Genomic DNA, 12,535 nt, shown 5'->3' with positions numbered 1-12,535 from the left:
GGATATTTAAGGTGTACCCAAGTTGAGGTTCTTGTAAGCAGTGCAGCCCTAAATTTGTGGGTGGCTCTGTCTTATTGATTTTCAGTTTTCCCAAGGTATATTCCCTAGACTGGAACTGCCCTTGGCTCTGTAGCTGTGTTGTTTACTTTTTTCAGGGAACGGAATGCACTCCTCCAGTGAGGCAGTTGGCAATTTACATCCCGCCCAGCAGCATAACAAGGCTCCCTGTTCTCCAGGGCGTGTCTTGCCTATCTGTTTTTTACACATTTTGTGGATGTCCCTTTAGACCGGTGGGAAGTGATACTTCTTTGTAGTGCAGATTTGCATTGCCCGCGTGCTTGCTTGGCCAAAAAGGTCGTATGCGTTTTCTCCTGAATATATTCAGGAGAAAACGCATACGCCCTTTATGGCCAAGTGCGTCATTGTCGAAGTTGTGCCCCTCTTCCTGTGCTTTAAAGGCGATTCCAACATACCTCTTGAAATCTGTTTCCTGCTATTCTGCCTCGCTTTCAAGTCCGCCTCGTTGCCTTCCCTCAACAGATTTTTGGACGATAGTTGTCCTTTATTACTCTGCCAGTTTGTGAATTGCTGTGCCCCTGAGCTCGATTTTTCAACTCATTTTTTGTAAGCTGTATGCAAGTCCAAAATTTTGGTTCAGGTCCTATACTGGTTCCCGGTGGGTGGCTGAGACTCTGGTTAATTCTTCTTCCTGCCGGGAAATTTGAGTGACATGTGCCCGTCCAAATGCCTAACAGCTACTCTCTCATTGGTTCTCCCTCTTCCCTTCCATCCTCTGCCAAATTGGCAACCTCTGCGAACCAGGAGGTTAAAGGGGTTGTCTCTCCAAGTTGGGAGATTGATAGTAAAGCAGTTGGAAAGTCAAACCGGAGCAAAGGAGAGAGACTACTCGTTGAGTTTTAGAAACCTTTTGTATTCACAGTGTGTCCATTCTCTAGGTTTCCCGTACATGTTATAGCTGTAGTAATATTCCCTTCAACATGGAGAGTTGGGACCCATGGAATGGGGGCCATGCATTTTTGCTTTAAAGGGTCTCCATTTGCTCACCGAATCTCACCAATCCTCTCAGTCCCAAGTGTCCAGCCTTATGCCACATCCAGCTGTCATTGTAGATAGGGCCATTCCAGGTTTCATCAGAGACCCTGAAGGAAATGTAAAGAATTTCCCTGTTTTTTGTTTTGTTTTTGAAATTCCTTTTTATAGTGCGTTTGAGCAGATTCTCGCTGCCATGTTTATGCCAGTCTAGACACACTTGATTCCCTTACAGAGACATATCAATACATAGGTTTTTAGATTCTTACTAGTCAGATCTATTCCTCTGCGGGAAATATGGGGTGTTGAGTCCCTTTCTCTGAGGAAGGTGTAGGTCTTGTCTATTCCACATTTGGTTTTAGAAATGGTACCTGTGCTTATATCAAACTCTGGTTTTATGCATCACCCCACCTCTCCTTTCCCCTTAAGCAGGCATAAGAGTGTTTTCTAAATGTGAGACTCTGTGCTCTTTCCTAACTCAGTCCATGTGTAGCCATGTTTACAGGATCTTCATAAGTGATATCTTATGATAAGTTTCTTTTTCTGTGTGACTTATTTCACTTAGAATCATCGTACCTGAATCCACTCACTTTGCTCCTCCTGGTCTTATGACATTGATTTCATGGCTGAGGGATATTCCATCGTACATAAATACCACAGTTTTTTGAACCATTTTTATATTTCCTGGGATATTTAAGGTGTACCCAAGTTGAGGTTCTTGTAAGCAGTGCAGCCCTAAATTTGCGGGTGGCTCTGTCTTATTGATTTTCAGTTTTCCCAAGGTATATTCCCTAGACTGGAAGTGCCCTTGGCTTTGTAGCTCTGTTGTTTACTTGTTTTAGGGAACGGAATGCACTCCTCCTGTGAGGCAGTTGGCAATTTACATCCCGCCCATCAGCATAACAAGGCTCCCTGTTCTCCAGGGCCTGTCTTGCCTTTCTGGTTTTTACACATTTGTGGATGTCCTTTTTGACCGGTGGGAAGTGATACTTCTTTGTAGTGCAGATTTGCATTGCCCGCTTGCTTGCTTGCTTGGCCGAAAATGGAGTATGTGTTTTCTCCTGAATATATTCAGGAGAAAACGCATACGCCCTTTTTGGCCAAGTGCGTCATTGTCGAAGTTGTGCCCCTCTTCCTGTGCTTTAAAGGCGATTCCAACGTACCTCTTGAAATCTGTTTCCTGCTATTCTGCCTCGCTTTCAAGTCCGCCTCGTTGCCTTCCCTCAACAGATATTTCGACGATAGTTGTCCTTTATTACTCTTCCAGTTTGTGAATTGCTGTGCCCCTGAGCTCCATTTTTTAACTCGTTTTTTGTGAGCTGTACGCAAGTCCAAAATTTTGGTTCAGGACCTATACTGGTTCCCTGTGGGTGGCTGAGACTCTGGTTAATTCTTCTTCCTGCCGGGAAATTAGAGTGACATGTGCCCGTCCAAATGCCTAACAGCTACTCTCTCATTGGTTCTCCCTCTTCCCTTCCATCCTCTGCCAAATTGGCAACCTCTGCGAACCAGGAGGTTAAAGGGGTTGTCTCTCCAAGTTGGGAGATTGATAGTAAAGCAGTTGGAAAGTCAAACCGGAGCAAAGGAGAGAGACTACTCGTTGAGTTTTAGAAACCTTTTGTATTCACAGTGTGTCCATTCTCTAGGTTTCCCGTACATGTTATAGCTGTAGTAATATTCCCTTCAACATGGAGAGTTGGGACCCATGGAATGGGGGCCATGCATTTTTGCTTTAAAGGGTCTCCATTTGCTCACCGAATCTCACCAATCCTCTCAGTCCCAAGTGTCCAGCCTTATGCCACATCCAGCTGTCATTGTAGATAGGGCCATTCCAGGTTTCATCAGAGACCCTGAAGGAAATGTAAAGAATTTCCCTGTTTTTTGGTTTTGTTTTTGAAATTCCTTTTTATAGTGGGTTTGAGCAGATTCTCGCTGCCATGTTTATGCCAGTCTAGACACACTGGATTCCCTTACAGAGACATATCAATACATAGGTTTTTAGATTCTTACTAGTCAGATCTATTCCTCTGCGGGAAATATGGGGTGTTGAGTCCCTTTCTCTGAGGAAGGTGTAGGTCTTGTCTATTCCACATTTGGTTTTAGAAATGGTACCTGTGCTTATATCAAACTCTGGTTTTATGCATCACCCCACCTCTCCTTTCCCCTTAAGCAGGCATAAGAGTGTTTTCTAAATGTGAGGCTCTGTGCTCTTTCCTAACTCAGTCCATGTGTAGCCATGTTTACAGGATCTTCATAAGTGATATCTTATGATAAGTTTCTATTTCTGTGTGACTTATTTCACTTAGAATCATTGTACCTGAATCCACTCTCTTTGCTGCTCCTGGTCTTTTGACATTGATTTCATGGCTGAGGGATATTCCATCGTACATAAATACCACAGTTTTTTGAAGCATTTTTGTATTTCCTGGGATATTTATGGTGTACCCAAGTTGAGGTTCTTGTAAGCAGTACAGCCCTAAATTTGAGGGTGGCTCTGTATTATTGATTTTCAGTTTTCCCAAGGTATATTCCCTAGACTGGAAGAGCCCTTGGCTCTGTAGCTCTGTTTTTTATTTGTTTTAGGGAACACAATGCACTGCTCCAGTGAGGCAGTGGGCAATTTACATCCCGCCCATCAGCATAACAAGGCTCCCTGTTCTCCAGGGCCTGTCTTGCCTTTCTGGTTTTTACACATTTTGTGGATGTCCCTTTTGACCGGTGGGAAGAGATACTTCTTTGTAGTGCAGATTTGCATTGCGCGCTTGCATGCTTGGCCAAAAAGGAAGTATGCGTTTTCTCCTGAATATATTCAGGAGAATATATTCGCCCTTTTTGGCCAAGTGCGACATTGTCGACGTTGTGCCCCTCTTCCTGTGCTTTAAAGGCGATTCCAATGTACCTCTTGAAATCTGTTTCCTGCTATTCTGCCTCGCTTTCAAGTCCGCCTCGTTGCCTTCCCTCAACAGATTTTTGGACGATAGTTGGCCTTTATTACTCTGCCAGTTTGTGAATTGCTGTGCCCCTGAATTCCATTTTTCAACTCCTTTTTCGTGAGCTGAACCCTAGTCCAAAATTTTGGTTCAGGACCTATACTGGTTCCCGGTGGGTGGCTGAGACTTTGGTTAATTCTTCTTCCTGCCGGAAAATTAGAGTGACATGTGTCCGTCCAAATGCCTAACAGCTAGTCTCTCATTGGTTCACCCTCTTCCCTTCCATCCTCTGCCAAATTGGCAACCTGTGTGAACCAGGAGGTTAAAGGGGCTGTCTTTCCAAGTTGGGAGATTGATAGTAAAGCAGTTGGAAAGTCAAACCGGAGCTACCGGAGAGGGACTATTCTTTGAGTTTTAGAAACCTTTTGTATTCACAGTGTGTCCATTATCTAGGTTTCCCGTACATGTTATAGCTGTAGTAATATTCCCTTCAACATGGAGAGTTGGGACACATGGAATTGGGGCCATGCATTTTTGCTTTAAAGGGTCTGCATTTGCTCACCCAATCTCACCAATCCTCTCAGTCCCAAGTGTCCAGCCTTATGCCACTTCCAGCTGTCATTGTAGATAGGGTCATTCCAGGTTTCATCAGAGACCCTGAAGGAATTGTAAATAATTTCCCTGTTTTTTGGTTTTGTTTTTGAAATTCCTTTTTATAGTGGGTTTGATCTGATTCTCGCTGCCATGTTTATGCCAGTCTAGACACACTTGATTCCCTTACGGAGACATATCAATACATAGGTTATAAGATTCTTACTAGTCAGATCAATTCCTCTGCGGGAAATATGGGGTTTTGAGTCCCTTTCACTGAGGAAGGTGTAGGTCTTTTCTATTCCAAAGTTGGTTTTAGAAACGATACATGTGCTTATATCAAACTCTGGTTTTATGCATCACCCCACCTCTCCTTCCCCCATAAGCAGGCATAACAGTGTTTTCTAAATGTGAGACTCTGTTCTCTTTCCTAACTCAGTTCATGTGTAGCCATGTTTACAGGTTCTTGATAAGTGATATCTTATGATAAGTTTCTTTTTCTGTGTGACTTATTTCACTTAGAATCATCGTAGCTGAATCCACTCACTTTGCTGCTCCTGGTCTTATGACATTGATTTCATGGCTGAGAGATATTCCATCATACATAAGTACCACAATTTTTTGAAACATTTTTATATTTCCTGGTATTTTTAAGGTGTACCCAAGTTGAGGTTCTTGTAAGCAGTGCAGCCCTAAATTTGGGGGTGACTCTGTCTTATTGATTTTCAGTTTTCCCAAGGTATATTCCCCACACTGGAAGTGCCGTTGGCTCTGTAGCTCTGTTGTTTACTTGTTTTAGGGAACACAATGCACTCCTCCAGTGAGGCAGTGGGCAATTTACATCCTGCCCATCTGCATAACAAGGCTCCCTGTTCTCCAGGGCCTGTCTTGCCTTTCTGGTTTTTACACATTTTGTGGATGTCCCTTTTGACCGGTGGGAAGTGATACTTCTTTGTAGTGCAGATTTGCATTGCCGCTTGCTTGCTTGGCCAAAAATGGTGTATGCCTTTTCTCCTGAATATATTCAGGAGAAAACGCATACGCCCTTTTTGGCCAAGTGCGTCATTGTCGATGTTGTGCCCCTCTTCCTGTGCTTTAAAGGCGATTCCAATGTACCTCTTGAAATCTGTTTCCTGCTATTCTGTCTCGCTTTCAATTCCTCCTCGTTGCCTTCCCTCAACAGATTTTTGGACGATAGTTGTCCTTTATTACTCTGCCAGTTTGTGAATTGCTGTGCCCCTGAGCTCCATTTTTCAACTCGTTTTTTGTGAGCTGAACGCAAGTCCAAAATTTTGGTTCAGGACCTCTACTGTTTCCTAGTGGGTCGCTGAGACTTTGGTTAATTCTTCTTCCTGCCGGGCAATTAGAGTGACATGTGCCCGTCCAAATGCCTAACAGCTAGTCTCTCATTGGTTCTCCCTCTTCCCTTTCATCCTCTGCCAAATTGGCAACCTGTACGTACCAGGAGGTTAAAGGGGCTGTCTCTCCAGGATGGGAGATTGATAGTAAAGCAGTTGGAAAGTAAAACCGGAGCACCAGGAGAGGGACTATTCGCTGAGTTTTAGAAACCTTTTGTATTCACAGTGTGTCCATTCTCTAGGTTTCCCGTACATGTTATAGCTGTAGTAATATTCCCTTCAACCTGGAGAGTTGGGACCCATGGAATTGGGGCCATGCATTTTTGCTTTAAAGGGTCTGCATTTGCTCACCCAATCTCACCAATCCTCTCAGTCCCAAGTGTCTACCCTTATGCCACATCCAGCTGTCATTGTAGATAGGGTCATTCCAGGTTTCATCAGAGACCCTGAAGGAATTGTAAACTATTGCACTGGCTTTTTCTGTTGTTTTTGAAATTCCTTTTTATAGTGGGTTTGAGCTGATTCTCGCTGCCATGTTTATGCCACTCTAGACACAGTTGATTCCGTTACGGAGACATATCAGTACATAGGTTTTAAGATTCTTACTAGTCAGATCTATTCCTCTGCGGGAAATGTGTGGTTTTGAGTCCCTTTCACTGAGGAAGGTGTAGGTCTTCTCTATTCCAAAGTTGGTTTTAGAAACGGTACTCGTGCTTATATCAAACTCTGGTTTTATGCATCACCCCTCCTCTCCTTCCCCCTTAAGCAGGTATAACAGTGTTTTCTAAATGTGAGACCCTGTTCTCTTTCTTAACTCAGTTCATGTGTAGCCATGTTTACGGAATCTTCATAAGTGATATCTTATGATAAGTTTCTTTATCTGTGTGAATTATTTCACTTAGAATCATCGTACCTGAATCCACTCACTTTGCTGCTCCTGGTCTTATGACATTGATTTCATAGCTGAGGGATATTCCATCGTTCATAATTACCACAATTTTTTGAACCATTTTTATATTTCCTGGGATATTTAAGGTGTACCCAAGTTGAGATTCTTGTAAGCAGTGCCGCCCGAAATTTGGGGGTGGCTCTGTCTTATTGATTTTCAGTTTTCCCAAGGTATATTCCCTAGACTGGAAGTGCCCTTGTCTCTGTAGCTCTGTTGTTTACTTGTTTTAGGGAACACAGTGCACTCCTCCAGTGAGGCAGTGGGCAATTTACATCCCGCCCATCAGCATAACAAGGCTCCCTGTTCTCCAGGGCCTGTCTTGCCTTTCTGCTTTTTACACATTTTGTGGATGTCCCTTTTGACCGGTGGGAAGTGATACTTCTTTCTAGTGCAGATTTGCATTGCCCGCTTGCTTGCTTGGCCAAAAAGGGCGTATGCGTTTTCTCCTGAATATATTCAGGAGAAAACGCATACGCCCTTTTTGGCCAAGTGTGACGTTGTCGAAGTTGTGCCCCTCTTCCTGTGATTTAAAGGCGATTCCAACGTACCTCTTGAAATCTGTTTCCTGCTATTCTGCCTCGCTTTCCATTCCGCCTCGTTGCCTTCCCTCAACAGATTTTTGGACGATAGTTGTCCTTTATTACTCTGCCAGTTTGTGAATTGCTGGGCCCCTGAGCTCCATTTCTCAACTCATTTTCGTGAGCAGAACCTAAGACCAAAATTTTGGTTCAGGAACTCTACTAGTTCCCGGTGGGTGGCTGAGACTCTGGTTAATTCTTCTTCCTGCCGGGAAATTAGACTGACAGGTGCCCGTCCAAATGCCTAACAGCTAGTCTCTCATTGGTTCTTCCTCTTCCCTTTCATCCTCTGCCAAATTGGCAACCTGTGTGAACCAGGAGGTTAAAGGGGCTGTCTTTCCAAGTTGGGAGATTGATAGTAAAGCAGTTGGAAAGTCAAACCGGAGCACCAAGAGAGGGACTATTCGTTGAGTTTTAGAAACGTTTTGTATTCACAGTGTGTCCATTCTCTAGGTTTCCCATGTATGTTATAGCTGTAGTAATATTCCCTTCAACATGGAGAGTTGGGACCCATGGAATGGGGGCCATGCATTTTCGCTTCAAAGGGTCTGCATTTGCTCACCCAATCTCACCAATCCTCTCAGTCCCAAGTGTCCACCCTTATGCCACATCCAGCTGTCATTGTAGACAGGGTCATTCCAGGATTCATCAGAGAACCTGAAGGAATTGTAAAGAATTTCCCTGTCTTTTGGTTTTGTTTTTGAATTTCCTTTATCTAGTGGGTTTGAGCTGATTCTCGCAGCCATGTTTATGTCAGTCTCGACACACTTGATTCCCTTACGGAGACATATCCATACATAGGTTTTAAGATTCTTACTAGTCATATCTATTCCAATGCGGGAAATATGGGGTTTTGAGTCCCTTTCACTGAGGAAACTGTAGGTCTTGTCTATTCCAAAGTTGGTTTTAGAAACGGTACTCGTGCTTATATCAAACTCTGGTTTTATGCATCACCCCTCCTCTCCTTCCCCCTTAAGCAGGTATAACAGTGTTTTCTAAATGTGAGACTCTGTTCTCTTTCCTAACTCAGTTCATGTGGAGCCATGTTTACAGGATCTTCATAAGTGATATCTTATGATAAGTTTCTTTTTCTGTGTGACTTATTTCACTTAGAATCATCGTACCTGAATCCACTCACTTTGCTGCTCCTGGACTTATGACATTGATTTCATGGCTGAGGGATATTCCATCGTACATAAGTACCACAAATTTTTGAACCATTTTTATATTTCCTGGGATATTTAAGGTGTACCGAAGTTGAGGTTCTTGTAAGCAGTGCAGCCCTAAAATTGGGGGTTGCTCTGTCTTATTGATTTTCAGTTTTCCCAAGGTATATTCCCTAGACTGGAAGTGCCCTTGGCTCTGTAGCTGTGTTGTTTACTTGTTTTAGGGAACACAATGCACTCCTCCAGTGAGGCAGTGGGCAATTTACATCCCACCCATCAGCATAACAAGGCTGCCTGTTCTCTAGGGCCTGTCTTGCCTATCTGGTTTTTACACATTTTGTGGATGTCCCTTTTGACCGGTGGGAAGTGATACTTCTTTGTAGTGCAGATTTGCATTGCCCGCGTGCTTGCTTGGCCAAAAAGGGCGTATGCGTTTTCTCCTGAATATATTCAGGAGAAAGCGCATACGCCCTTTATGGCCAAGTGCGTCATTTTCGAAGTTGTGCCCCTCTTCCTGTGCTTTAAAGGCGATTCCAACATACCTCTTGAAATCTGTTTCCTGCTATTCTGCCTCGCTTTCAAGTCTGCCTCGTTGCCTTCCCTCAACAGATTTTTGGACGATTGTTGTCCTTTATTACTCTGCCAGTTTGTGAATTGCTGTGCCCCTGAGCTCGATTTTTCAACTCATTTTTTGTAAGCTGTACGCAAGTCCAAAATTTTGGTTCAGGACCTATACTGGTTCCCGGTGGGTGGCTGAGACTCTGGTTAACTCTTCTTCCTGCCGGGAAATTAGAGTGACATGTGCCCATCCAAATGCCTAACAGCTACTCTCTCATTGGTTCTCCCTCTTCCCTTCCATCCTCTGCCAAATTGGCAACTTCTGCGAACCAGGAGGTTAAAGGGGTTGTCTCTCCAAGTTGGGAGATTGATAGTAAAGCAGTTGGAAAGTCAAACCGGAGCACCAGGAGAGAGACTACTCGTTGAGTTTTAGAAGCCTTTTGTATTCACAGTGTGTCCATTCTCTAGGTTTCCCGTACATGTTATAGCTGTAGTAATATTCCCTTCAACATGGAGAGTTGGGACCCATGGCATGGGGGCCATGCATTTTTGCTTTAAAGGGTCTCCATTTGCTCACCGAATCTCACCAATCCTCTCAGTCCCAAGTGTCCAGCCTTATGCCACATCCAGCTGTCATTGTAGATAGGGCCATTCCTGGTTTCATCAGAGACCCTGAAGGAAATGTAAAGAATTTCCCTGTTTTTTGGTTTTGTTTTTGAAATTCCTTTTTATAGTGGGTTTGAGCAGATTCTCGCTGCCACGTTTATGCCAGTCTAGACACACTTGATTCCCTTACAGAGACATATCAATACATAGGTTTTTAGATTCTTACTAGTCAGATCTATTCCTCTGCGGGAAATATGGGGTGTTGAGTCCCTTTCTCTGAGGAAGGTGTAGGTCTTGTCTATTCCACAGTTGGTTTAAAAATGGTACCTGTGCTTATATCAGACTCTGGTTTTATGCATCACCCCACCTCTCCTTTCCCCTTAAGCAGGCATAAGAGTGTTTTCTAAATGTGAGACTTTGTGCTCTTTCCTTACTCAGTTCATGTGTAGCCATGTTTACAGGATCTTCATAAGTGATATCTTATGATAAGTTTCTTTTTCTGTGTGACTTATTTCACTTAGAATCCTCGTACCTGAATCCATTCACTTTGCTGCTCCTGCTCTTTTGACATTGATTTCATGGCTGAGGGATATTCAATCGTACATAAATACCACAGTTTTTTGAACCATTTTTATATTTCCTGGGATATTTAAGGTGTACCCAAGTTGAGGTTCTTGTAAGCAGTGCAGCCCTAATTATGGGGGTGGCTCTGTCTTATTGATTTTCAGTTTTCCCAAGGTATATTCCCTAGACTGGAACTGCCCTTGGCTCTGTAGCTCTGTTGTTTACTTGTTTCAGGGAACGGAATGCACTCCTCCAGTGAGGCAGTTGGCAATTTACATCCCGCCCAGCAGCATAACAAGGCTCCCTGTTCTCCAGGGCCTTTCTTGCCTATCTGTTTTTTACACATTTTGTGGATGTTCCTTTAGACCGGTGGGAAGTGATACTTCTTTGTAGTGCAGATTTGCATTGCCCGCGTGCTTGCTTGGCCAAAAAGGTTGTATGCGTTTTCTCCTGAATATATTCAGGAGAAAACGCATACGCCCTTTATGGCCAAGTGCGTCATTGTCGAAGTTGTGCCCCTCTTCCTGTGCTTTAAAGGCGATTCCAACATACCTCTTGAAATCTGTTTCCTGCTATTCTGCCTCGCTTTCAAGTCCGCCTCGTTGCCTTCCCTCAACAGATTTTTGGACGATAGTTGTCCTTTATTACTCTGCCAGTTTGTGAATTGCTGTGCCCCTGAGCTCGATTTTTCAACTCATTTTTTGTAAGCTGTACGCAAGTCCAAAATTTTGGTTCAGGACCTATACTGGTTCCCGGTGGGTGGCTGAGACTCTGGTTAACTCTTCTTCCTGCCGGGAAATTAGAGTGACATGTGCCCGTCCAAATGCCTAACAGCTACTCTCTCATTGGTTCTCCCTCTTCCCTTCCATCCTCTGCCAAATTGGCAACCTCTGCGAACCAGGAGGTTAAAGGGGTTGTCTCTCCAAGTTGGGAGATTGATAGTAAAGCAGTTGGAAAGTCAAACCGGAGCAAAGGAGAGAGACTACTCGTTGAGTTTTAGAAACCTTTTGTATTCACAGTGTGTCCATTCTCTAGGTTTCCCGTACATGTTATAGCTGTAGTAAAATTCCCTTCAACATGGAGAGTTGGGACCCATGGAAAGGATTCCATGCATTTTTGCTTTAAAGGGTCTCCATTTGCTCACCGAATCTCACCAATCCTCTCAGTCCCAAGTGTCCAGCCTTATGCCACATCCAGCTGTCATTGTAGATAGGGCCATTCCAGGTTTCATCAGAGACCCTGAAGGAAATGTAAAGAATTTCCCTGTTTTTTGGTTTTGTTTTTGAAATTCCTTTTTATAGTGGGTTTGAGCAGATTCTCGCTGCCATGTTTATGCCAGTCTAGACACACTGGATTCCCTTACAGAGACATATCAATACATAGGTTTTTAGATTCTTACTAGTCAGATCTATTCCTCTGCGGGAAATATGGGGTGTTGAGTCCCTTTCTCTGAGGAAGGTGTAGGTCTTGTCTATTCCACATTTGGTTTTAGAAATGGTACCTGTGCTTATATCAAACTCTGGTTTTATTCATCACCCCACCTCTCCTTTCCCCTTAAGCAGGCATAAGAGTGTTTTCTAAATGTGAGACTCTGTGCTCTTTCCTAACTCAGTCCATGTGTAGCCATGTTTACAGGATCTTCATAAGTGATATCTTATGATAAGTTTCTATTTCTGTGTGACTTATTTCACTTAGAATCATTGTACCTGAATCCACTCTCTTTGCTGCTCCTGGTCTTTTGACATTGATTTCATGGCTGAGGGATATTCCATCGTACATAAATACCACAGTTTTTTGAAGCATTTTTGTATTTCCTGGGATATTTATGGTGTACCCAAGTTGAGGTTCTTGTAAGCAGTACAGCCCTAAATTTGAGGGTGGCTCTGTATTATTGATTTTCAGTTTTCCCAAGGTATATTCCCTAGACTGGAAGAGCCCTTGGCTCTGTAGCTCTGTTTTTTATTTGTTTTAGGGAACACAATGCACTGCTCCAGTGAGGCAGTGGGCAATTTACATCCCGCCCATCAGCATAACAAGGCTCCCTGTTCTCCAGGGCCTGTCTTGCCTTTCTGGTTTTTACACATTTTGTGGATGTCCCTTTTGACCGGTGGGAAGAGATACTTCTTTGTAGTGCAGATTTGCATTGCGCGCTTGCATGCTTGGCCAAAAAGGAAGTATGCGTTTT

The sequence above is a fragment of the Mesoplodon bidens genome, assembly GCF_964165515.1.
Source record: "Mesoplodon bidens genome assembly, contig: HAP1_SCAFFOLD_59, whole genome shotgun sequence".
Classification (NCBI taxonomy): Eukaryota; Metazoa; Chordata; class Mammalia; order Artiodactyla; family Ziphiidae; genus Mesoplodon; species Mesoplodon bidens.
The sequence above is the reverse complement of the archived record's forward strand: the minus strand, read 5'-3'. Positions refer to the sequence as shown.